The sequence below is a fragment of the Oryctolagus cuniculus genome, chromosome 8 (assembly GCF_964237555.1).
Source record: "Oryctolagus cuniculus chromosome 8, mOryCun1.1, whole genome shotgun sequence".
NCBI classification, from domain to species: Eukaryota; Metazoa; Chordata; class Mammalia; order Lagomorpha; family Leporidae; genus Oryctolagus; species Oryctolagus cuniculus.
The window spans coordinates 67,286,821-67,310,582 of NC_091439.1; positions in this window are offsets into that span (position 1 = coordinate 67,286,821).

Sequence of the window (23,762 nt, forward strand, 5' to 3'; positions counted from 1 at the left end):
ATGTAAACTGGTAAAACCACTATGGAAAGCAGTTTGGAGATACCTCAGAAATCTGAAGATAGTCCTACCATATGACCCAGCCATTCCACTCCTGGGAATTTACTCAAGGGAAATGAAATCAGCAAATAAAAGGGTGATCTGCACCCCATTTTTTTGCAGCTCAATTCACAATAGCTAAGACATGGAATTAACCTAAATGCCCATCAACTGAAGACTGGATAAAGAAATTATGGGATATGTACTCCTTGGAATACTACACAGTGGTAAAAAAAAATGAAACCCAGTCATTTGCAGCAAAATGGATGAATCTGGGAAACATCATACTTAGTGAAATAAACCGTCTCAGAGGATCAAACACCATATGTTCTCCCTGATTGTAATAACTAACAGAGCACCTAAAAGGAAATCTGTAGACGTGAAATTGACACTTTGAGAAGCAATGACTTGAACAACCCTTGTCTTGACTGCTGAGAAACGGTTTTTTCTTCTCTTCCTTTTCTTTTTTTTTTTTTTTTAAGATTTTTATTTATTTATTTGACTGGCAGAGTCACAGATAGTGAGAGAGAGAGAGAGAGACAGAAAGGTCTTCCTTCCGTTGGTTCACTCCCCAAGTGGCTGCAACGGCTGGAGCCGCATTGGTCCGAAGCCAGGAGCCAGGTGCTTCCTTCTGGTCTCCCATGCAGGTGCAGGGGCCCAAGAACTTGGGTCATCCTCCACTGCTTTCTCAGGCCACAGCAGAGCAACCAGGACTAGAACTGGTGCCCATATGGGATGCCAGCGCCACAGGTGGAGGAATAACCTAGTGTGCCATGGCGCCAGCCCCTTCTTCCTTCTTAATACCATTGGTTGAACTATTTACTTAGCATAGAATTAACTGTATGCGTATAAAGTCAAGTGAAAATAGATCCAAGTAAAAAATAAGAATGGAAATAAGGGAAGGAAGAGCTGTATAGTTCTGCATACATCCTTATGGACATACTTCCAAGGATACAGCTAAAAACTTGTCATGTGATTCCAAATCCCATTAAGTTGGGTGGTAACAATGCCATCTTAAGTGCTAAAGTGATTATATTAAGTATTAACCTGATCATATAGATGGGATTAAATGTTAAAGTCTCATATAAATAAGACGAAGTGTCTGGTAATAATAGATAGAATTTTTAGGAGAGAATGTTCCAACATTGGAAACACCCCACAGAGCAGACTCATAGAATGACAATTGGTATATAGCATCTGACCTCAGAATCAGTTCTTAAAGCATTCTGGTCTGGCTGAAAAGCCCATGAGAGCATTTCAGGCATGGAAAATCAAGACAATGTGGAAAGAAAAAAAAAAGTCCTACATGAAGGATCTCTGTGTGAGAGAACTCAGTGGAAAGAAGGGGCAATCAAAGAAGGCTGTACTTTTCTCTGAAGGGAGGAGAGAACTTCCACTGTCCTTTTGGCCTTGTCTAAATACTGACATATTGTGGACTCAAAAGGCTTCCACATCCTTTACAGCTTATGTCAAAAGCATTGGGTGGTCATAGACATCACACATAAAAGTGTAAATTGTTAAACTAACAACAGGAGTCACTGTGCACTTACTCCCCTTGTAGGACCTCTGTTCTCAATGAGCTTACTTTGAGAATTAACTATAAAACTTGTTTTCAGTTTTTATATTTTGTGTGTATGTGTGCAAATTGTTGAAATTTTTACTTAGTATAGAGTTGGTCTTCTGTGCATAAAGTTAATTGAAAATGAATCAATAGAGAATGGGACTGGGAATGGGAGAGGGAGAAGGAGATGGGGTGGGAGTGGTGGTGGGAGGGCAGATATGGTGGGAAGAATCTCTATATTTCTAAGGTTGTACTTATGAAATTTGTACTCATTAAATAAAAGATTTCTTTGAAAAAAATATATAAATGTTTCCACTGCAAAAAATATAATGTTGTATAAAAAATTAAGGTAAAAGGGTGAAAAGTCTAAATCACAAAAATCACTCAATACAAGACTGAAATAGCTGACTATACCATATTAATATTAAAGTAGCACTTCATGTAAGTTGTATTACTAGAAGCAGAGAGGTATTTCATAATAATACAAGGGTCTTCCAGCAGACTGATGGATTTAAAATGCCAAGTCACCACATTACTGCACTGATATAAATCTTATAATGTCTCTTCACTGACCTTGGATAAAGCTCAAATTACAATTATGGTGGATAAGATCCTCCATAAATCACCTCTTTCACCTATAACAGCTTATCTCTTTGCTCAAAATTTATATTCAGGTTTGTTGAAAAGCATGCGATTACTCAAAATCACCCTGTTGTTTTATACTCACTTTTCTTCTTGCTCATATTAGTGCCTAGAATGTTTTTATTTTGTGGAAATCATATGTTTACTTTTTAAAGATATATTCTAGTAGATCCTACCTAAAGCTCTTCTGATTGGTCCTCAGATATAATCCTTCTGTTTATCTCTGTACCTCAGGAGCACTTTAAAAGACTCATTTCTTGTACTATATTTGTTTTTAAATTCTGCCTTTTTAGCTAGCCTGCAGGAAAATATTAAACACTCATTAATTTTTCTGAAATTAATTTGTTTGTGTTGGTAAATGCAGGTGCTCACACACTTGCCATAAAATTTTCTAAAATTTTCACTAGTGTATTTTGCCAGTTAACATGTACTTTTACATCCAACTAATATCTTACTATTTTTTCTATTTTATTAATTTTATTCTTATGAATGGAGTCATGTGAACAGTTATATAATTAGTTATTCCAATACAGTATTTTTTCATGTGGTTTTTCTTTTACAGATTGCTCGATTCTTTTCCATAACATTGTTAGTTTTTTAGACTTAAATAAATTGTAGTTAGTACATGAATTCAATTGAAAAATTTTTATTTTTATAGAAAGCATGAATCCATACTTTTTTGAGAATCTATAGTAGAATTTTTAGATATTCAATGCAGAGTGTTATGGCTAGGAAAAGCTGTAATGACAATGTTTAAATTTTTGGATGTGTTTTAAAATGTATTCAGTTAATTTTACAGTTCTTTTTGCTAGGCTTACAAATTAAAATAGCCAATGTAAATTCTTAGGTGAAATGATTTTTAACTATGCCATTGATGTTTTCTTAAATTCAAATTAGAGGAATTTCATATTTGTGTTGCAGTAGACTGGGTAAAAATGAAAATTTTGGGCCAAGATGCCGGATCTGAACTCAGGTTTTCCACATGTAGCCATATAAGCTTGAACAATTTCCTCAACTTCTGCAAGCCTCAGACTTTTTGCCTGTAGAAATGCAGATAATAATATTATCTACTTCATACATTATTTTAACTTTAAATGATTTAATATTGATAAGGCACTTAGCATGGTTCCCATTGCATAGTAAATCTGCAATGAAAATGAGCTGATACAACAGATATAGCTAAGCAAAATCAATAAATCACATAGTTAATTAAGAGTGATTTTACATCTATAATATATATGTAATTACTACTAATAAAAGCTATCATTATTGAGCATTGTACTAAATATTTTATATCCATTATCTCATTTGAATTTTATAATATCTTTGGGAGTTAGGTAGAATGTCCTTATTTTATGGAGGTGTTAACCACGGCTCAGAAAGTATATGCATAAAGTTATGTATTCAGTAAGAATATTTCAATATGATCATCTTAAGCAGATATTTTAATGTCATGGATATTTTAGTGCAGCCTTTAAAAAAGTCTTTAAACCTTCTGTTTTCCTCTACAAAATGAAAATAGCTTATTATTCTCCTTTGTAATTAAAAAACCACAGAACACATGTGTTGCAAACAATTCAGACAATACAATATGAGAATATATATTCACATATATACATATTCATATAAGAATCACCTGAAATTTTACCATTCAAAGGCATATAAAAAATTTGATAAATATAAGTAGCAAACAAGTTGGTTGCTTTTCAAACATCCATTCTCTCCTTATTTCTTAATATGAACCCAAATTTTGTTTGGATCAAGCTAAAATATGAAAAGCAGTGAACCAGTTCTAATCCAGGAGATGCAAGCAGAAATTGCTGGTCAGGCAATGTTGGAAAAGTGACTTATTGGTCCGGCAATTACCTTATGCCCTTTCCCCTTTTCTTTCCTTTACCTATGTGGAGTTCAAGCATGTAAGCAGTAAGCAGACATTATGTAGCCAAAAGGAAGAAAACTTGCAAGCATCTGGCACAATGAAGCCTTAGACCCTGGTAGGAGCATGGAGCCTTTTTATCATTCTTGACCTGCCTACTTTGCACATTCTTGATATAAGGGGAAGAAAACCTTTTGAGTTAATTTATTTTAATCTTGTTTCTGTTACATGAAACAATCCATTTTAATCTTGTTTGTTTTATGTTAGATAAAACCTTAACTAGTGTATTATTATTTTGTAATATTTTCCTTATTCAATTATATTAAATATTTAAAAAGAACCTTATTAAAATGCACATTATAAAACAAATCTTATTATGTAGCTATAATTTTGCAATAAACTATTAATTTATGTCATTTAAATAGACATAGCTGTTTGCCACCCAACAAATGTTTTTCCTGATTCTTTGTTAACAGAATTCTAATTTTGTTCAGATAGTATTCTATCCAGGCCCTGGGATGAATCTTGATTGGTGTGCTCATGTATGTTAATTATGACTATGTTTTATTTTGTCAATAATTTGTCTAGAAATGACAGTGTGAGATCATTCTGGCTGATGAGACCTAAGGGAGAATCTACAAAAAGAAAATGATTTACCATCTTGAAAAAAGATAAGTGGAAGAATACTTTTTCCCTGTGTTTCTTCTGCTAAGATTCTGGTGTATGAAGACAACATAGCAGGCCGGCGCCGCGGCTCACTAGGCTAATCCTCCACTTAGCGGCGCCGGTACACCGGGTTCTAGTCCCGGTCGGGGCGCCGGATTCTGTCCCGGTTGCCCCTCTTCCAGGCCAGCTCTCTGCTGTGGCCCGGGAAGGCAGTGGAGGATGGCCCAAGTGCTTGGGCCCTGCACCCCATGGGAGACCAGGAGAAGCACCTGGCTCCTGCCTTCGGATCAGCGCGGTGCACCGGCCGCAGCGCACCAGCTGTGGCGGCCATTGGAGGGTGAACCAATGGCAAAGGAAGACCTTTCTCTCTGTCTCTCTCTCTCTCACTGTCCACTATGCCTGTCAAAAAAAAAAAAAAAAAAAAAAAAGAAGAAGACAACATAGCAGTCACCTATGAAAACAAGAGGATGTATCATTGGTACTCTGATGATGACCTAATGCAGAGAATATCTATTCAGGCTTTCTTACAGCATAAACATATTAAATGTAATGTATTGTGCTTTATAATTTAATAATAAATTAATAAATAATAAATACAAATGTATGTTCTCAGATCCTGTTATTTATAGGCAAAAGAATTCCTAATGACAAATTTATTTCTAAAAGTTTTATTATGTATTGTCTGTATGTCAAACGCTTTTATATGCACTAGGAATAAATTAGTAAACAAAGCATATTATTTTATCCTCACAGACCTTACTTTTTGAATGAAGAGTTATATTAAATCAATAAATTGCATTATAAGTAATTTATATTATACATTAGAAAGCAACAGTGGTTGTGAAAAACAATAAAACAGGAAAGGTGTTTAGGGAATGAGGGTATGGTCTGAGAAGGTTTATTGAGGCCATGTTGGAGCAAAGACTTAAGAGTGGGTAAGGGAGTTAACTTTGAAGATTTCTGGACAAAGAGAGTTTAAGGCAGGGATAGTGGCAAATGCAAAGGCCCTGTGGTGGGACAGTGTCTGCTATGTTTAAAGAATAGCAAATAGACCCTATCCTAGAGTTGAGTGAGTAGAACTAGAAATTAGCCCAAAGGGATAAAAGAGAACAAAGTTGTATAGGATCTTGTTAAGATTTTGGCTTTTATTCAGAATGAAATGAATGGTCATTGAAAGATTTTGTATAGAAGAATAATACGATCCAAATCACATATTAAAGGATTATATAGACTGCTGACCTGAGACGACATGAAGGAGACTGTATTAATTATCGTACAGAATTAGTTACTAAAGCAGAGACAAATTATAGAGGCTTAAATAAGGTTTATTTCTGGAGGTATTGATGGTGTTGTTGTGTTCCAGGGAGTCAGTCAGGTCCCAGATCCCCTCTATTTTGTTGCTCTTCTTTCTTCAGACATTGGCCCTATCCTGCTTGTGCTCAAATGATATCTTGCAGAAAGGAGAATATAGAGTTTCCAGTGTATGTGGCTTGATTTTCAATTGGAGATGAACTAAAAATTGCACACCTCATCTCTGCTCACATTCCAGCAAACTTAATCATATAGCCACTTTTTGCTTGAAGGGGGTAAGAAATATAGAATTTAATCACAGCAGGACAATGACAGCCTAAATTCCTTCTATGAAAGTGAGACAGATGTGTTGAAGAACTAAAAGTCTATACTTCTAGGGACAAGGGGAGAAGTAGGGTCCCCATGGACTCTTGCAGTAATTTCCTACTGCATAGTTGTGTCTTGGACCGTGGCTGTAGAAAAGGGGATAATGAGAAGTGGTCAGATTCTGGAAAAGTTTTCAAGGAAAATACAACAGCATGTACTGGTAAATTGTATGTGGTCTGTGGAAAATAAAGAGGAATCAAGAACTTGTCATTTTTGGCCTGAGTGACTATCAACATGAATTAACCAAAGCTAAGTTGAGGGTGGGACGCATTGTGGCACAGCAGATTAAATTGCCCTCTAGAGCCAATTTTTTGTAGGTAGAAATTCACTGCAAATTTCAATGCAATAATTCTCAAAAGGGACTCTCCTAGAGAGGAATTTGGAATCAGTGGGGTGCTTTCTGTCACAGTGAATGAATCTCACTACTGGTATTTGGAACTAAGCATATTATATAGCTTGCACTGTGAGAAACAATCTCATTCAACAGAGATCTACATGTCTTTCACTACATTTAGATGCCTCACTGCATATTTGTGACTTGGAAAACCTGTTTCTAATTTTCTGAAACTACAATATAACATCATTTTACATGTAAGCGAAAGTATATTCTGAATGTTTTAATATGCTTAGAATTTTTCGGAATGAAACAACTGGCCACATTTGGGGAAAACTGTATTTTCTTGTTAAGAGAAATGAAGATTTGTTTATCATTTTGGAAAATCCTGTCACTGCCATCTAACACTATTCATTTAAATTGCTGGTATAACTTACTCCGCTTAGTTTGCATCTGTTGTTCTTTTCTTGGTGATTTCAATTATCAGACAGAAAGAAAAGTGTGATACTATTCAGCAGAATATTTTCTTATTTTTATAATTTCAATTTATTTTTTAAAGTATCAGTATATTCTTTTTTTTTCTCCCAAAGAAGCCATTAATTTAATGAGTACAAGTTTCATAAGTACAACTTTAGGAATATAGTGATTCTTCACATCATATTTGCTCTCCCACCCCTACTACCACCCCACATCCTCCTCCCTCTCCCATTCTCCATTAAGAAAAACAAACAAACAAACAAAAAAACCCTGTTCCTTGAGAGTCAAGACAAGGGCTGTTCAAGTCATTGCTCCTCAAAGTATCAGTTTCACATCTACAGATTTCCTTTCAGGTGCTCTATTATCACAGATCTGCGAGAAGATATGGTATTTGTCCCTTTGTAACTGGCTTATTTCACTAACCATGATGTTTTCCAGATTCATTCAGTTTGTTGCAAATGACTGCATTTCTTCTTTTCTTTTTTTTAATGATGGGTAGTATGCCACAGAGTACATACTCCATAATTACTTTATCCAGTCTTCAGTTGACGGGCATTAAAGTTGATTCCATGTTGTAGTTACTGTGAATTAATCTGCAATAAACATGGCAGTGCAGATAACCCTTTTATTTGTTGATTTCATTTCCCTTGGGTAAATTCCCAGGAGTGGGATGGCTAGGTCATAAGGTAGGTCTATATTTAGATTTCTGAGGTATCTCCAAACTGCCTTCCATAATGGTTTTACCAGTTTATATTCCCACCAGTAGTGGATTAGGGTGCTTTTTTCCCCACATCCTTGCCAGCAATTATTTGTTGATTTCTGTATGAAAGCCATTCTAACTCGAGTGAGGCGAAAGAAACCTCATTGTGGTTTTGATTTACATTTACCTGACAACTAGTGATCCTGAGCATTTTTTCATATCTCTGTTGATCATATGGATTTCCTCCTTTGAAAAATGGCTGTTTGTCTTTGACCCATCTCTTAAGTGGGTTGATTTTTTTTTTTGTGGAGTTTCTTGATCTCTTTATATAGATGGTTACTAATCCTTTATCAGTTGCATTGTTTGCAAATAATTTCTCTCATTCTCTTGGTTGCCCCTTTACTTTCCTAAGTGTTTCTTTTGCAGTACAGAATCTTCTCAATTTGATGTAATCCCATTTGTTGATTTTGGCTTTGATTGCCTGTGCCTGTGGGGTCTTTTCCAGGAACTCTTTACTTGTGCAAATGTCTTGCAGGGTTTCTCCAATGTTTTCTAGTAATTTGATAGTATCAGGTCAGAGATTTAGGTCTTCAATTCATTTTGAATGGATTTTTGTGTAAAGTGTAAGGTAGGGGTCCTGCTTTATACTCCTACATGTGGAAATCCAATTTTCCAGGGCTGGCGCTGTGGCATGGCGGGTAAAGCCATTGCCGGCAGTGTTTGCATTCCATATGGGTGCTGGTTCGAGTCCTGGTTGCTCCACTTCCGATCCAGCTCACTGCTATGGCCTGGGAAAGCTGTAGAAGATGGCCCAACTCCTTGGGCCCCTGCACCTGCCTGGGAGACCCAGAAGAAGCTCCTGGCTCATGGCTTTGGATTGGCGAAGCTCTCGCCATTGCGGCCAATTGGGGAGTGAACCAGCAGATTGAAGAGCTCTCTCTCACTGCCTCTCCTTCTCTCTCTGTGTTAACTGTGACTTTCAAATAAATAAAAAATAATTCTTAAAAAAAGAAGAAGAAATAAATTCATTTTTCCCAGCACTGTTTCTTGAAGAGACTGTCCTTGCTCCAGGGATTGGTTTTACCTCCTTGGTTGAATATAAGTTGGTTGTAGATGCTTAGATTGATTTCTGGCATTTCTATTCTGTTCCATTGGTCTATCCATCTGTTTTTGTACCAGTACTAGGCTGTTTTGACTATAACTGCCTTGTAGTATGTCTTGAAATCTGATATTGTGATGCCTTTGGCTTTGTTTTTGTTGTGTAAGATTGGTTTAGCTATTCGAGGTGTCCTGTGTTTCCAAATGAATTTCAGAATCGAGGTCTCCTGTATTTCCAAATGAATTTCAGAATCATTTTGTATGGATCTGAGAAGAATGTCTTTGCTATTTTGATTGGTATCACATTGAATCTGTAAATTGCTTTTTGAAGAATGGACATTTTGATGATATTTTTCTTCCAATACATGAAAATGAAGATTTTTTCATTTTTTGGTATCTTCTTCTATTTCTTTCCTCAATGTTTTGTAATTCTCATCATAGAGATCTTTGACATCCTTGGCTATATTTATTCCAAGGTATTTTATTTTTTTGTAGGTATTGTGAATGGGATCAATCTTAGACGTTCATTTTCAGCTCTGGCATTATTGTGTATCAAAGGCTTTTGTTTTTTGTGTTTTGATTTTTTATCCTGCTATTTTACCAAACTCTTCTGTGGGTTCCAATACTTTCTTGGTGGAGTCTTTCAAATCCCCTATAAATAGAATCATATCAACTTCAAATAAGGATAGTTTAACTTCCTCATTCTCATCTGAATACCTTTGATTTCTTTTTCTTGCCTAATGGCTCTGGCTAAAACTTCCAGGACTATATTGAATAGCAATGGGGAGAATAGGCATCCTTGTCTGGTTCCAGATCTCATTGAGAATTCTTCCAACTTTCCCATTCAGTAGGATGCTGGCTGCATCTGCTGAGATAATCATATGGTTTTTGTTCTTCAGTTTGTTGATTTGATGTATCACATTGATTGATTTGTGAATGTTGAGCAATCCCTGCATACCAAGGATAAATCCCACTTGGTCCAGGTGAATGATCTTTCTGATGTGTTGTTGGATTCAATTGGCCAGCATTTTTTGAGGATTTTTGTATCTATGTTTATCAATGAAATTGGTCTGCCATTTTCTTTCTCTGTTATGTCTTTTTCAGGTTTAGGAATGAAGGTGATACTGGCTACATAGAAAGAATTTGGGAGGATTCCTCTCTTTCAATTGTTTTGAAGAACTTAAGAATATGTGGAGTTAGTTCTTTTTTAAATGCCTGGTAGAATTCAGCAGTAAAGCCATCTGTTCCAGGGTCTTACTGGGAGGGTCTTTATTACTGATTAAATTTCTGTCTTGTTAATGGGTCTGTTTAGGTTTTCTATGTGTTAATGGCTCAATTTAAGTAGGTTGTATGTGTCCAAGAATCTACGCATTTCTTCTAGGTTTCCCAGTTTTTTGACATACAGCTCTTTGTATTAGTTTCTGATGATTATTTTAATTCTGTGGTGTCTGTTGTTACATTTTCTTTTCATCTTTAATTTTATTAATTTGCATCTTTCTCTCCTTTTTATGGTTAGTTGGGCCAATGGTGTGTCAATTTTGTTTATTTTTTCAAAAAAAGAGCTCTTCATTTTGCTTATCTTTTGTATATTTGTTTCAATTTTATTAATTTCTTCTCTAATTTTAATTATTTCTTTTCTCCTAATAGTTTTGGGTTTGGTTTGCTGTTGTTTTTCTAGATACTTGAGATGCATTGGTAGCTCATTTATTTGTTGCCTTTGTAGTTTCTTAATGTAGGCATCAGTTGCTGTAAACTTTCTTCTTAACACTGCTTTTGCTATATCCCATAGCTTTTGATATGTTGCATTGTCACCTTCATTTGTTTCCAGAAATTTTTTTATTTCTCTTTTGATTTCTTCTATGATCAACTACATTCAGGAGCATGTTTCTCAGTCTCCATGTGTTTGCATATGTTCTAGAGATTCTTGAGTTGCTGATTTCCAGCTTTATTGCACTGTGGTCCCTAAAGATGCATGGTATTATTTCGATTTTTTTGATATTGCTGAGACATGTTTTATGGCCTAGCATATGATCAATCTTAGAGAAGATTCCATGTGCAGGTGAGAAGAATGTGTATCCTGCAACTGTAGGATGAAATGTTCTGTAGATATCTGTTAGGTCCATTTGGCCTATAGTGCTGATTTAGTCTGCTGTTTCCTTATTGATTTTCTGTCTAGTTGAGCTGCCCATTGCTGACAGTGGGATATTGAAATTCCCCATTACTTTGTATTTGAGTCTATGTATCCCTTTAGATCCCTTAATATATGTTTTAAATAGCCTAATTAAAGGCACCTGGCTATTTAAATAATTTATAATAGTCACATCTTCCTGTTGAATTGATCCCTTAATCACTACATAGTACCCTTCTTTGTCCCTTATAAACTTTTTTGTGTTAAAGTCTATTTTGTCTGATATAGGATGGCTACACCAGCTCTTTTTTGTTTGTTTTTGTTAGCATGGAATATCTTTCAGTCTTTGTACATCTTTGTTGGTGAGATGTGTTTCTTGTGGCAGCAAATAGCTGGTTTTTTTTTTTTTTTTTTATCCATTTAGCTCATCTGTATATTTTAACTGGAGAGTTAAGGCCATTTGTGTTCAAGGTGACTACTGGTAAGTAACAACTTTTCCCTGCCATTTTTTCATAAATATTCCTATTTTTTACTTTTAATTTCCTTTGTACTTTCCTTCCTTTACTTTCTTTTTTTTTTTTATCTTTTATTTAATGAATATAAATTTCCAAAGTACGACTCATGTGTTACAATGGCTTCCCCCCCCGTACCGTCCCTCCCACCCACAACCCCCCCCTTCCCACTCCCTCTCCCCCTCCATTCACGTCAAGATTCATTTTCGATTATCTTAATATACAGAAGATCAGCCTAGCATACCTTAAGTAAGTATTTCAACAGTTTGCTCCCACACAGAAACATAAAGTGAAAAATAATAGATGATTTTTTTTAAATGATGATGAAATCAGATCAGACCTATTGTCATGTTTAATCCCAGTGAGAGTCAAGTTGGGAATTGATAATTTTTTTTTTTTTTTTACAGAAGATCAGTTTAGTGTACATTAAGTAAAGATTTCAATCGTTTGAACCCCCATAGAAACACAAAGTGAAATATACTGTTTGAGTACTCGTTATAGCATTAAGCCTCAGTGTACAGCACGTTAAGGACAGAGATCCTACATGAGGAGTAAGTGCACAGTGACTCCTGCCGTTGACTTCACAAATTGACACTCCTGTTTATGGCATCAGTAATCTCCCTATGCACCAGTTATGAGTTTCCAAGGCTATGGAAGCCCCCTGAGTTCTCCGACTCTTATCTTGTTTAGACACGGTCATAGTCAAAGTGGAGGTTCTCTCCTCCCTTCAGAGAAAGGCACCTCCCTCTTTGAAGACCTGTTCTTTCCACTGGGATCTCACTCACAGAGATCTTTTTGCCAGAGTGTCTTGGCTTTCCATGCCTGAAATACTCTATGGGCTTTTCAGCCAGATCCGAGTGCCTTCAGGGCTGATTCTGAGGCCAGAGTGCTATTTAGGACATCCGCCATTCTATGAGTCTGCTGAGCATCTCACTTCCCATGCTGGACCACTCTCCCCTTTATCCATTCTATCGGTTGGTGTCAGCAGATACTAGACTTGCCCATGTGCTCCCCTTGACTCTCAGTCCTTTCATTATGATCAATTGTGAACTGAAATTGATCACCTGGAATAGCGAGATGGCATTGGCACATGCCACCTTGATGGGATTGAATTGGAATCCCCTGGTATGTTTCCAACTCTACCAATTGGGGCAAGTCAGCCCGAGCATGCCCCAAATTACACATCTCTTCCCTCTCTTATTCCCACTCTTACGTTCAACAGGGATCACATTTCAGTTAATTTTCAACACTCAAGAATAACTGTGTGATAATTACAGAATTAAACCAGTCATATCAAGTAGAACAGACAAAAAAAAAAATACTATGAGGGATAATGTATTAAGTTGTCCATCAGCAGTCAGGGCTATGCTGATCAAGTCACCATTTCTCATAGTGTCCACTTCACTTCAGGAGGTTTCCCCTTTGGTGTTCAGTCAGTTGTCACCGATCAGGGAGAACATATGGTATTTGTCCCTTTGGGACTGGCTTACTTCACTCAGCATGATGTGTTCCAGATTCCTCCATTTTGTTGCAAATGACTGGATTTCGTTGTTTCTTACTGCGGTATAGTACTCTAAAGAATACATATCCCATAATTTCTTTATCCAGTCTACCGTTGATGGGCATTTAGGTTGGTTCCAGGTCTTGGCTATTGTGAATTGTGCTGCAATAAACATTAGGGTGCAGACCACTTTTTTGTTTATCAATTTAAACTCCTTTGGGTAAATTCCAAGGAGTGGGATGGCTGGGTCGAACGGTAGGGTTATATTCAGGTTTCTGAGGAATCTCCAGACTGATTTCCATAGTGGCTTGACCAGTTTGCATTCCCACCAACAGTGGGTTAGTGTCCCTTTTTCCCCACATCCTCTCCAGCATCTGTTGTTGGTAGATTTCTGAATGTGAGCCATTCTAACCTGGGTGAGGTGAAACCTCATTGTGCTTTTGATTTGCATTTCCCTGATTGCTAATGACCTTGAACATTTTTTCATGTGCCTGTTGGCCATTTGGATTTCCTCTTTTGAAAATGTCTATTGAAGTCCTTGGCCCATCTCTTAATTGGGTTGTTGGTTTTGTTTTTGTGGAGTTTCTTGATCTCTTTGTAGATTCTGGTTATTAACCCTTTATCTGTTGCATAGTTTGCAAATATTTTTTCCCATTCTGTCGGTTGTCTCTTCACTCTCCTGACTGTTTCTTTTGCAGTACAGAAACTTCTCAATTTGATGCAATCCCAATAGTTGATTTTCGCTTTGACTGTCTGTGCCTCCCGGGTCTTTTCCAGAAATTCTTTGCCTGTGCCAATATCTTGAAGGGTTTCTCCAATGTTCTCTAATAACTTCATGGTGTCAGGACGTAGATTTAGGTCTTTAATCCATGTTGAGTGGATTTTTGTGTAAGGTGTAAGGTAGGGGTCTTGCTTCATGCTTCTGCACGTGGAAATCCAGTTTTCCCAGCACCATTTATTGAATAGACTGTCCTTGCTCCAGGAATTAGTTTTAGATCCTTGATCAAATATAAGTTGGCTGTAGATGTTTGGATTGATTTCTGGTGTTTCAATTCTGTTCCATTGGTCTATCCATCTGTTTCTGTACCAGTACCATGCTGTTTTGATTACAACTGCCCTGTAGTATGTCCTGAAGTCTGGTATTGTGATGCCTCCGGCTTTGTTTTTGTTGTACAAGATTGCTTTAGCTATTCGAGGTCTCTTGTGCCTCCATATGAATTTCAGCATCATTTTTTCTAGATCTGCGAAGAATGTCTTTGGTATCTTGATTGGGATTGCATTGAATCTATAAATTGCTTTTGGGAGAATGGACATTTTGATGATGTTGATTCTTCCAATCCATGAGCATGGAAGATTTTTCCATTTTTTGGTATCCTCTTCTATTTCTTTCTTTAAGGTTTTGTAATTTTCATCGTAGAGCTCTTTAACGTCTTGGTTAAGTTTATTCCAAGGTATTTGATTGTTTTTGTAGCTATTGTGAATGGGATTGATCTTAGCAGTTCTTTCTCAGTCATGGCATTGCTTGTGTATACAAAGGCTGTTGATTTTTGTGCATTGATTTTATATCCTGCCACTTTGCCAAACTCCTCTATGAGTTCCAATAGTCTCTTAGTAGAGTTCTTTGGATCCTCTAAGTACAGAATCATATCGTCTGCAAAGAGGGATAGTTTGACTTCTTCCTTCTTGATTTGTATTTCTTTGATTTCTTTTTCTTGTCTGATGGCTCTGGCTAAAACTTCCAGAACTATGTTAAATAGCAGTGGTGAGAGTGGGCATTCCTGCCTGGTGCCAGATTTCAGTGGAAATGCTTCCAACTTTTCCCCATTCAGTAGGATGCTGGCTGTGGGTTTTTTATAAATTGCTTTGATTATATTGAGGAATGTTCCTTCTATACCCAATTTGCTTAGAGTTTTCATCATGAAAGGGTGTTGAATTTTATCAAATGCTTTCTCTGCATCAATTGAGATAACCATATGGTTTTTCTTCTGCAGTCTGTTAATGTGGTGAATCACATTGATTGATTTGCGAATGTTGAACCATCCCTGCATACCAGGGATGAATCCCACTTGGTCTGGGTGGATGATTTTCCTGATGTGTTGTTGTATTCTATTGGCCAGAATTTTATTGAGGATTTTTGCATCTATGTTCATCAGGGATATTGGTCTGTAATTTTCTTTCAGTGCTGCATCTTTCTCTGGCTTAGGGATTAAGGTGATGCTGGCTTCATAGAAAGAATTTGGGAGGATTCCCTCTTCTTCGATTGTTCTGAATAGTTTGAGAAGAAATGGGATTAGTTCTTCTTTAAATGTCTGGTAGAATTCAGCAGTGAATCCATCTGGTCCTGGGCTTTTCTTTGTTGGGAGGGCCTTTATTACTGTTTCAATTTCTGTTTCAGTTATGGGTCTATTTAGGTTTTCGATGTCTTCATGGTTCAATTTTGGTAGATTGCATGTGTCCAGGAATCTATCCATTTCTGATAGGTTTTCCTGTTTGCTGGCATACAGGTCCTTGTAGTAATTTCTGATGATTCTTTTTATTTCTGTGGTGTCTGTTGTTACGTTTCCTTTTTCATCTCTGATTTTATTGATTTGGGTCTTTTTTCTTCTCTTTTTTTGTTAGTTGGGCCAATGGGGTGTCAATTTTGTTTATTTTTTCAAAAAACCAGCTTCTCGCTTGGCTGATTTTTTGTAATGTTTTTTTGGATTCAATCCTGTTAATTTCTTCTCTGGTTTTAATTATTTCTCTTCTCCTACTAGATTTGGGTTTGGTTTGCTGCAGTTTTTCTAGGTCCTTGAGGTGCGCTGAAAGCTCATTTATTTGGTACCTTTCCAATTTCTTGATATAGGCACCTATTGCTATAAATTTGCCTCTCAATACTGCTTTTGCTGTATCCCATCAGTTTTGATATGTTGTGTTGTTGTCTTCATTTACTTCCAGAAAGTTTTTGATTTCTCTTTTGATTTCTTGAATGACCCAGTGTTCATTCAGGAGCATGTTGTTCAGTCTCCATGTGTTTGCATACTTTCTGGGGTTTCCTGAGTTGCTAATTTCCAGCTTCATCCCGCTGTGGTCTGAGAAGCTGCATGGTATGATTCTAATTCTTTTAAATTTGCTGAGACTTGCTTTATGGCCTAGTATGTGATCAATCCTAGAGAAGGTTCCATGCGCTGCTGAGAAGAATGTGAAGTCTGTAGATGTAGGGTTGAAAGTTCTGTAGATATCTGTTAGATCCATTTGGGCAATAGTGTCAATTAAATCTGCTGTTTCCTTGTTGATCTTCTGTCCGGATGATCTGTCTATTTCTGAGAGTGGAGTATTGAAGTCCCCCAGTACTATTGTATTGGAATCTAAATCTCCCTTTAAGTCCCTTAGCATATCTTTTAAATAGACCGGTGCCCTGTAATTAGGTGCATATACATTTATAATAGTTACATCTTCCTGTTGAATTAAACCCTTAATCATTATATAGTGTCCCTCTTTGTCTCTCTTAACAGTTTTTGTATTAAAGTTTATTTTGTCTGATATTAATATGGCTACACCTGCTTTTTTTTGGTTTCTGTTGGCATGGAATATCTTTTTCCAACCTTTCACTTTCAGTCTGCATGCCTCTTTGTTAGAGAGATGTGTTTCTTGTAGGCAACAAATAGTTGGGTTGTGTTCTGTGAGCCAGTTAGCCAAACGGTGTCTTTTAACTGAAGAATTCAGACCATTAATGTTCAATGTGACTATTGATACGAAGTGACTTTGCCCTGCCATTTTCCCGGAAATATTTTCTAGTATATGCTTTGAGCTTCCCATGCTCTTTTACTGGTAGGTGTTCTTCCTTTCCCTTCTTTCATATTGATGACCGTGTTTCTGTGTTTCTGAGTGTAGCACATCTTTAAGTATCTTTTGCAGGGCCGGACGAGTGGCCACAAAGTCTTTCAATTTCTGTTTGCTATGAAAGGTCTTTATTTCACCTTCATTCACAAATGAGAGCTTGGCAGGATATAATATTCTGGGCTGGCAATTTTTCTCTCTTAGCACCTGTGCTATGTCTCGCCATTCCCTCCTAGCTTGTAGGGTTTCTGATGAGAAGTCAGCTGTGAGTCTGATTGGAGATCCTCTGAGAGTAATCTGACGTTTCTCTCTTGCACATTTTAGGATCTTTTCTTTATGTTTCACTGTGGTAAGTTTAATTACCACGTGTCGTGGTGAGGATCTCTTTTGGTCATGTTTATTGGGGGTTCTATGAGCTTCCTGTACTAGGATATCTCTGTCCTTCTCCAAACCTGGAAAGTTCTCTGCTAGTATCTCACTAAAAAGGCCTTCCAATCCTTTCTCTCTCTCCATGCCTTCAGGAACTCCTAGAACTCGAATGTTGGTTTTTTTAATAGTATCCTGTAGATTCCCAACAATATTTTTTAGGTTTCTAATTTCCTCTTCTTTTCTTTGGTTTGACTGTATGTTTTCCTGTGCTCTATCTTCTAAGTCCGATATTCTCTCTTCTGCTTCACCCATTCTGTTTTTAAGGCTTTCTAATGTGTTTGTCATTTGATCTATTGAGCTCTTCATTTCATTTTGATTTCTCTTCACTATAACACTTTCCTGTTCTACTAGTTTCTGAGTTTCATTTTGACTCTTCCTTAAAATTTCGTTTTCACGAGAGAGATTTTCAATCTTGTCCATTAAGGATTTCTGTAGTTCAAGGATTTGCTTTTGAAAACTTCTAAATGTTCTTATCATAAATTTTTTGAAATCCGTATCTTGCATTTCTTCTATCTCATCATCTTCATACTCTTGGCTTGGGGTGTTTTGCTTATTTGGAGGCATCATAGTGTCATCGTTGATCTTGCTCCCTCTATTTCTGTGTTTGTTACTCGGCATAGTTAATTCTTCTTGCGTCACTGTGCGTTTTTTTTTTGTTTGTTTGTTTGTTTTTTTTTTTACTGTGTCCGTGTTAAGTGGACTGCCTGCTGTTGGAGGAGCCTTGGAGGCTTGAGATGGGTGCGGCCTGAGAGCTCTGCCTGGTTCTTCCTGGTTAAGGGTGTGCAAAGGCGACACCCTCAGGTTATGCGTGGTAAATCTCTCTCTTTTTATTTATTTATTTATTTTATTTATTCAGGGGGTAAGTAACACCGCAGGGCATGGCTGTGCAGAATTGATGGTATTTAGCTTCCAGTCTTTGGCTCCTCTGGACTCCCACTGGGTTGCCTAGGCTACTGAATTGTAGTGACTCAGTTCCTTAGCTCTCCCCCATTGATATGTAAATCCAGAGAGGAGGCCTGCTCTTTGTCTCTTCAAGCCTTTCAGCCTTGTAACCTTTGCAAGGTTAGGGGGAAGAGAAACCCAGAAGCTTTTTTTTCCTTCTTTCCGGTAGTGAGTTTGCTGCACTTTCCGGCCCCCCTCTAGATTCTGACCCCCGTTTCCCCACCAATGTCTCGGGTTATTGAGCTCACCTCCCCTTCCAGCGCCGATGTGTGGACTCGGAGCCCTGAGCGTCCCAAGTCTCCCCGCTGTTGTCTGTGTGGCGTGCACTCCCCTTGGAGCACTGGCGTGCCGACCCTGGGGCTTCTGCGGCTCGGTCCCGGGACTTGGCTTCCACGCGGTGGGCGACCTTGTTCTCCCAGTAGGTCCTCCGATTCACGATTCCCGTGCAATTTTTCCCTGGTTCTTTTTTTCTGCGGCTACCGTAACTCCCCTTTTATTAAACTAAATTTTCCCGGACTATCAGTGCGCGCCCTCACTATTCCGCCATCTTGGCTCCGCCCCTCTACTTCCTTTACTTTCTTCTGTAATGATGAACATGTTTCTCTGTTTCTGTGTACAGCATATCCTTATGTATCTTCTGCAGGGCTGGATGGTTGGTGACAAATTCTTTCATTTTCATTTGTCATGGAAAGTCTTTATTTCACCTTGGTTCAAAAATGAGAGATATGCAGGGTATAGTATTCTGGTTGTTGGTTTTTTTTTCTCTTAAGACTTGGTCAAGGCCGGCGCCGTGGCTCACTAGGCTAATCCTCCGCCTTGCGGCACTAGCACACCAGGTTCTAGTTCCGGTCGGGGCGCCGGATTCTGTCCCGGTTGCCCCTCTTCCAGGCCAGCTCTCTGCTGTGGCCAGGGAGTGCAGTGGAGGATGGCCCAAGTGCTTGGGCCCTGCACCCCATGGGAGACCAGGAGAAGCTCCTGGCTCCTGCCTTTGGATCAGTGCGGTGCGCCAGCGGCAGCGTGCCAGCTGCTGTGGCCATTGGAGGGTGAACCAACGGCAAAGGAAGACCTTTCTCTCTCTCTCTCTCTCTCTCTCTCACTGTCCACTCTGCCTGTCAAAAATTAAAAAAAAAAAAGACTTGGACTATATCTTGCCATTTTGTCCTAGCCTGTAGAGTTTCTGATGAGAAATTTTCTGTGAGTCTAATTGAAGATCATCTGAAAGTAATCTGGAATTTCTCTCATGCACATTTTAGTATCTTTTCTTTATGTTTTACTGTGGAGAGTATGATTACAATATGTCATGGTGAAGATTTTTTCTGGTTATGTCTTTAAGGAGTTCTTTGTGCTTCCTGTACTTGGATGCTCCTTTCTTTCTCCAAATTGGGGAAATTTTCTGTTATTTCACTGAAAAGCTTTCTAATCCTTTCTCTCTTTCCACACCTTCAGGACCTCCTAGAACCTGTATGTTCATTCGTTTAATATCCTGTAGATTCCAAATAGTGTTTTTTAGTTTTATAATTTCCTCTTCTTTTGTGTTTGATCTGACTGTATAATTTTCTGTGCTTTGTTTTCTAAGTTGGATATTCTTTCTTCTGCTTCACCAATTCTGTTCTTAAGGCTCTCCACTGCATTTTTAATTGGTACTATTGAATTCTTCATTTCCAAGATTCCATTTTGACTAGTATTTAAGATATTACTTTCGTGGAATAAATTTTCTTTCATGTAATCTATAAATTTCATTAGTTCATGTATTTGCTTCTGATTACTTCTAAGTAAACCTATGATCAGTTTTTTGAATTCCATTTCTGCCATTTCTTCAGTCTCATCATCTTCACAATCTAGTATTGAGGTGTTGTGTTCTTTGGGGAGTGTCATGTTGTCTTCCTTGTTTTTGTTTCTTGGATTGCTGCACTGGCTATTCAGCATTTGAGGGGATACTCGTTGCCTTCTTCCTTGATTTTTCACTATGCTAGTTTTTATCTTTGGACTATATCTGATTGGATTAGTGGAGTTTCTGCTTTCAGGGTATACCTAGAGGCATGTGATGGAAATGGCCAGGGCCTCTGTTCAGTGCTCTAGTGTGAAAGGCATGCCTGCTCTGGCCTTAGAATCAGCCCTTAAGGCATTCAGATCTGGCTAAAAGCCAATGAGAGTTTCTCAGGCATAGAAAGCCAAGACACTGTGGCAAAAAAAAAAAAAAAAAAAAAAAAAAAAAAAAAAAAAAAAAGCCTAAATGGGAGATCTCTGTGACTGAGATCCCAGTGGAAAGAATGGGCCATTAAAGAAGGAGGTACCTTTTTCTGAAGGGAGGAGAGAACTTCCACTTTGATTATGGCCTTGTCTAAATAAGGTCGGAATTTGTGCACTCAAGAGGCTTCCATAGCCTTGGCAGCTCATGACAAGAGCCTCGGGTGATTACTGACATCATAAATAAGAGTGTCAGTTGTTAAATCAACAACAGGAGTCACTGTGCACTTATTCCCCATGTAGAATCTCTGCCCTTAATGTGTTGTACTATGAAAATTAATGGTAAAAATAGTCTTCAAACAGTACTTAATACTTTGTGTATCTGTGTGGGTGCAAACTATTGAAATTTTTACTTAGTATATACTAAATTGATCTTCTGTACATAAAGATAATCAAAAATGAATCTTAATGAAGAATGAGATGGGAGAGGGAGTAGGAGACAGGATGGTTTGTTGGTGGGAGGGTAGTTATAAGGGGAAAAACTGCTATAATCCAAAAGTTGTACTTTCGAAATTTTACATCTATTAAATAAAAGTTTTCTTAAAAAAAAAAAAAAAGAAAGGCATATCTGAGGCTACACACTCAGGTTTGTCAAGGTAAATCTCCTTTTTTTTTTTTTTTTTTTTTTTTTCCAAATCAGAGGGATGGTTTCTTTTTTTCTGTTGGTATAGACTCAGCTGAGCCCAGTGCCTGGGCATTAGCCCCAGTGTGTATATTATTTGTCTGTTCTGTCACAAGGACCACACGAAGGATCTTTGTAGTCTTCAGTATAAGCTCAGATTTCCCAGCAATGCCTCTTGCCAGGCCATCAGGGAGCCCTGATCATGTGGAGCCTGCCACAGTTACTGTCCAATGTCCCAGGCACCCTGAGTCCTCCCACACAGCCTCAGTGTTTTCACAGTCCTGGCACACAAGCTTCCCACAGTCATGAACACCCAGCCCCCGTCTATTCTCCCCACCAGATTCAGGAGTCTCCACTTGGCTGGTTGCTGGGCATGGACACAAGCTAGCACAGCTCTTTCATATGTCCAAAATGGCACTGGTTACAAGATGCCTTTGCAGGATGACAGGGGAGAGAAAATGTACCCTCACTTATTTTTTCTCCTCTAGTTTGGTGAGTACACTATCCCCCATGAGGCTCCAAGCCTGAATCCCTCTAGGCTCTTCCTGCAGCTTTTTCACCAGTGGCTTGGGCTGCTGCAATCTGGTCTCATCTTGTTCTCCAATGCTGGTATGAAGGCTCTTGGCTGTTGGGGTCCCAAGTTGTTTGTGTTTTCACCCTCCATGTAGGTCCACTGTGTTCCTCCGATTTATGTAGACTCTCCTCTGCTGTTTTCTTCCTAACTCTTCACTGAGACTGCACTCTTTCCACTTTCTTTTAAACCGTCTTTTCCTAGACTCGAGCAGTAAGCTCCCTCCCTACTCTGTCATCGTAATCCAATCTGAATATTTTCTTGGGCTTTGAAATTTCCAGTATTCATTGTAAGTAGGTACAAACATCTACTTACTTTATGTTTTCTTATCTACTAATTTTAATGCATTTACAGCAACAAAATATGTATTATTTTATTTTGAACTAAGTTCCTTTTGTTTCTCCTCTGTATTTTAGATAGGGCACTCTATTGCCCCTTTTTTGGTGAAATTATGTGAATTTCATTCCAGGATGAGAACATGATATTGTCAAAGGACTTATTGTAAAGCATGCTGATTCTAATATTCTTAAGAACCACTGACATTTTCTTATCTCCATCAGGAGTTATAAATAGTCTTTCTATCTATTCTCAACAAAGGATTTCCTCATCACTAATGTCAAACATCTTAAAAAGTTTGTAATCTTGTTGGGGGTGATAAAAACAAATCCATGGAGCAATAGAGAACAGTGAGGTGCTCTTGTCTGATTACCAACCAATGCTTTCTCCAGTTGTTATTTTTTTTTTTTTTTTTTACAACTGGGAGCATATGACTATGCAACATGAAAAAAGAAAATCTTGACAACTAAAGTTTCAGTACTAAGCATCACAAGCACACGGAAATTGCATAAGTAAATTTGACACAGACTTAATCATAATACATAATTGTTATTGCTCTGGATGATAATTTTTAAAATGACTATAATCTATTACTATTACAGAGTCAAACTGTCCCCCCACCTTTTAAAGATATATTTTGCTTATTTGAAAAGCAGAGTTATATATAGAGAAAGAGATCTTTCATCTATTGGTTCATTGGTTCACTCCCTAAATGGCCCTAATGGCCAGGGCTAGACCAGACCAAAGCTGGTAGCCAGCAGTTTCTTTCTGGTTTCCTATATGAATGCAGGGTCCCAAGCAATTAGGCCATCTTCTGCTGCCTTCCCAGGTGCCATATCAGGGAGCTAGATCAGAAGTGGAGCAGCCAGGACTCATGCTGGTATTGTAGGTGGCAGCTCTACCCCTATGCTACAATGCTGCCTCCTGTTTTCTCTCATTTTAAAAATTAATTCTCCTTGTATTTTTGAATAAAGATGATAAAAATTAAAAGTTTAAGTGACCCTAGAAGCAGCTGAAACTTAATCACACTCATACTGTGAGGAGTCAGATGGATTAATAGGTAGTCAGATTGGTCACAGTGGAAATTTAGGGTGCAAACTGCTTTCTTCCCTCAAAAGTTATCTTTAGCAAGGTCAAAAGCAGCTGCTCCATTCTGTGGGAACTTCCAATCTTATGATAATAACAGGGGAGTGGGTTCCATCCTTCTGAACTCCCAGTTTACTATAAATCAAATTAGGTATCCCATTCTTTTGATGTTCTTTTGTTTTATCATGAGCAAGCCAAACAGGGTAAAGAGATTATAATATAAATCCGGTTTTTTGATGGCTTTGTACCTGCCTTGTACTGATTGATAGTTTCTTCCCCAAAATTGTGGTTAAAAACCCCAGTACCACCAGCCTCTTTGGGTTTTGCCTCTCTTGGAGCCCTCTCCAGGCCACTCTCGATGGAGGTCTCTGACTTAAATAAATCTTGCTTTTAAAGGCATCTTGCTTTTCTTTCTGCCTTGTCCACTTGAAATTTCTTTTTCCATGTGAGACAAAGAATGAAGGTAATTTTTCTCCACCACTGTTTCACCTATAACAATACT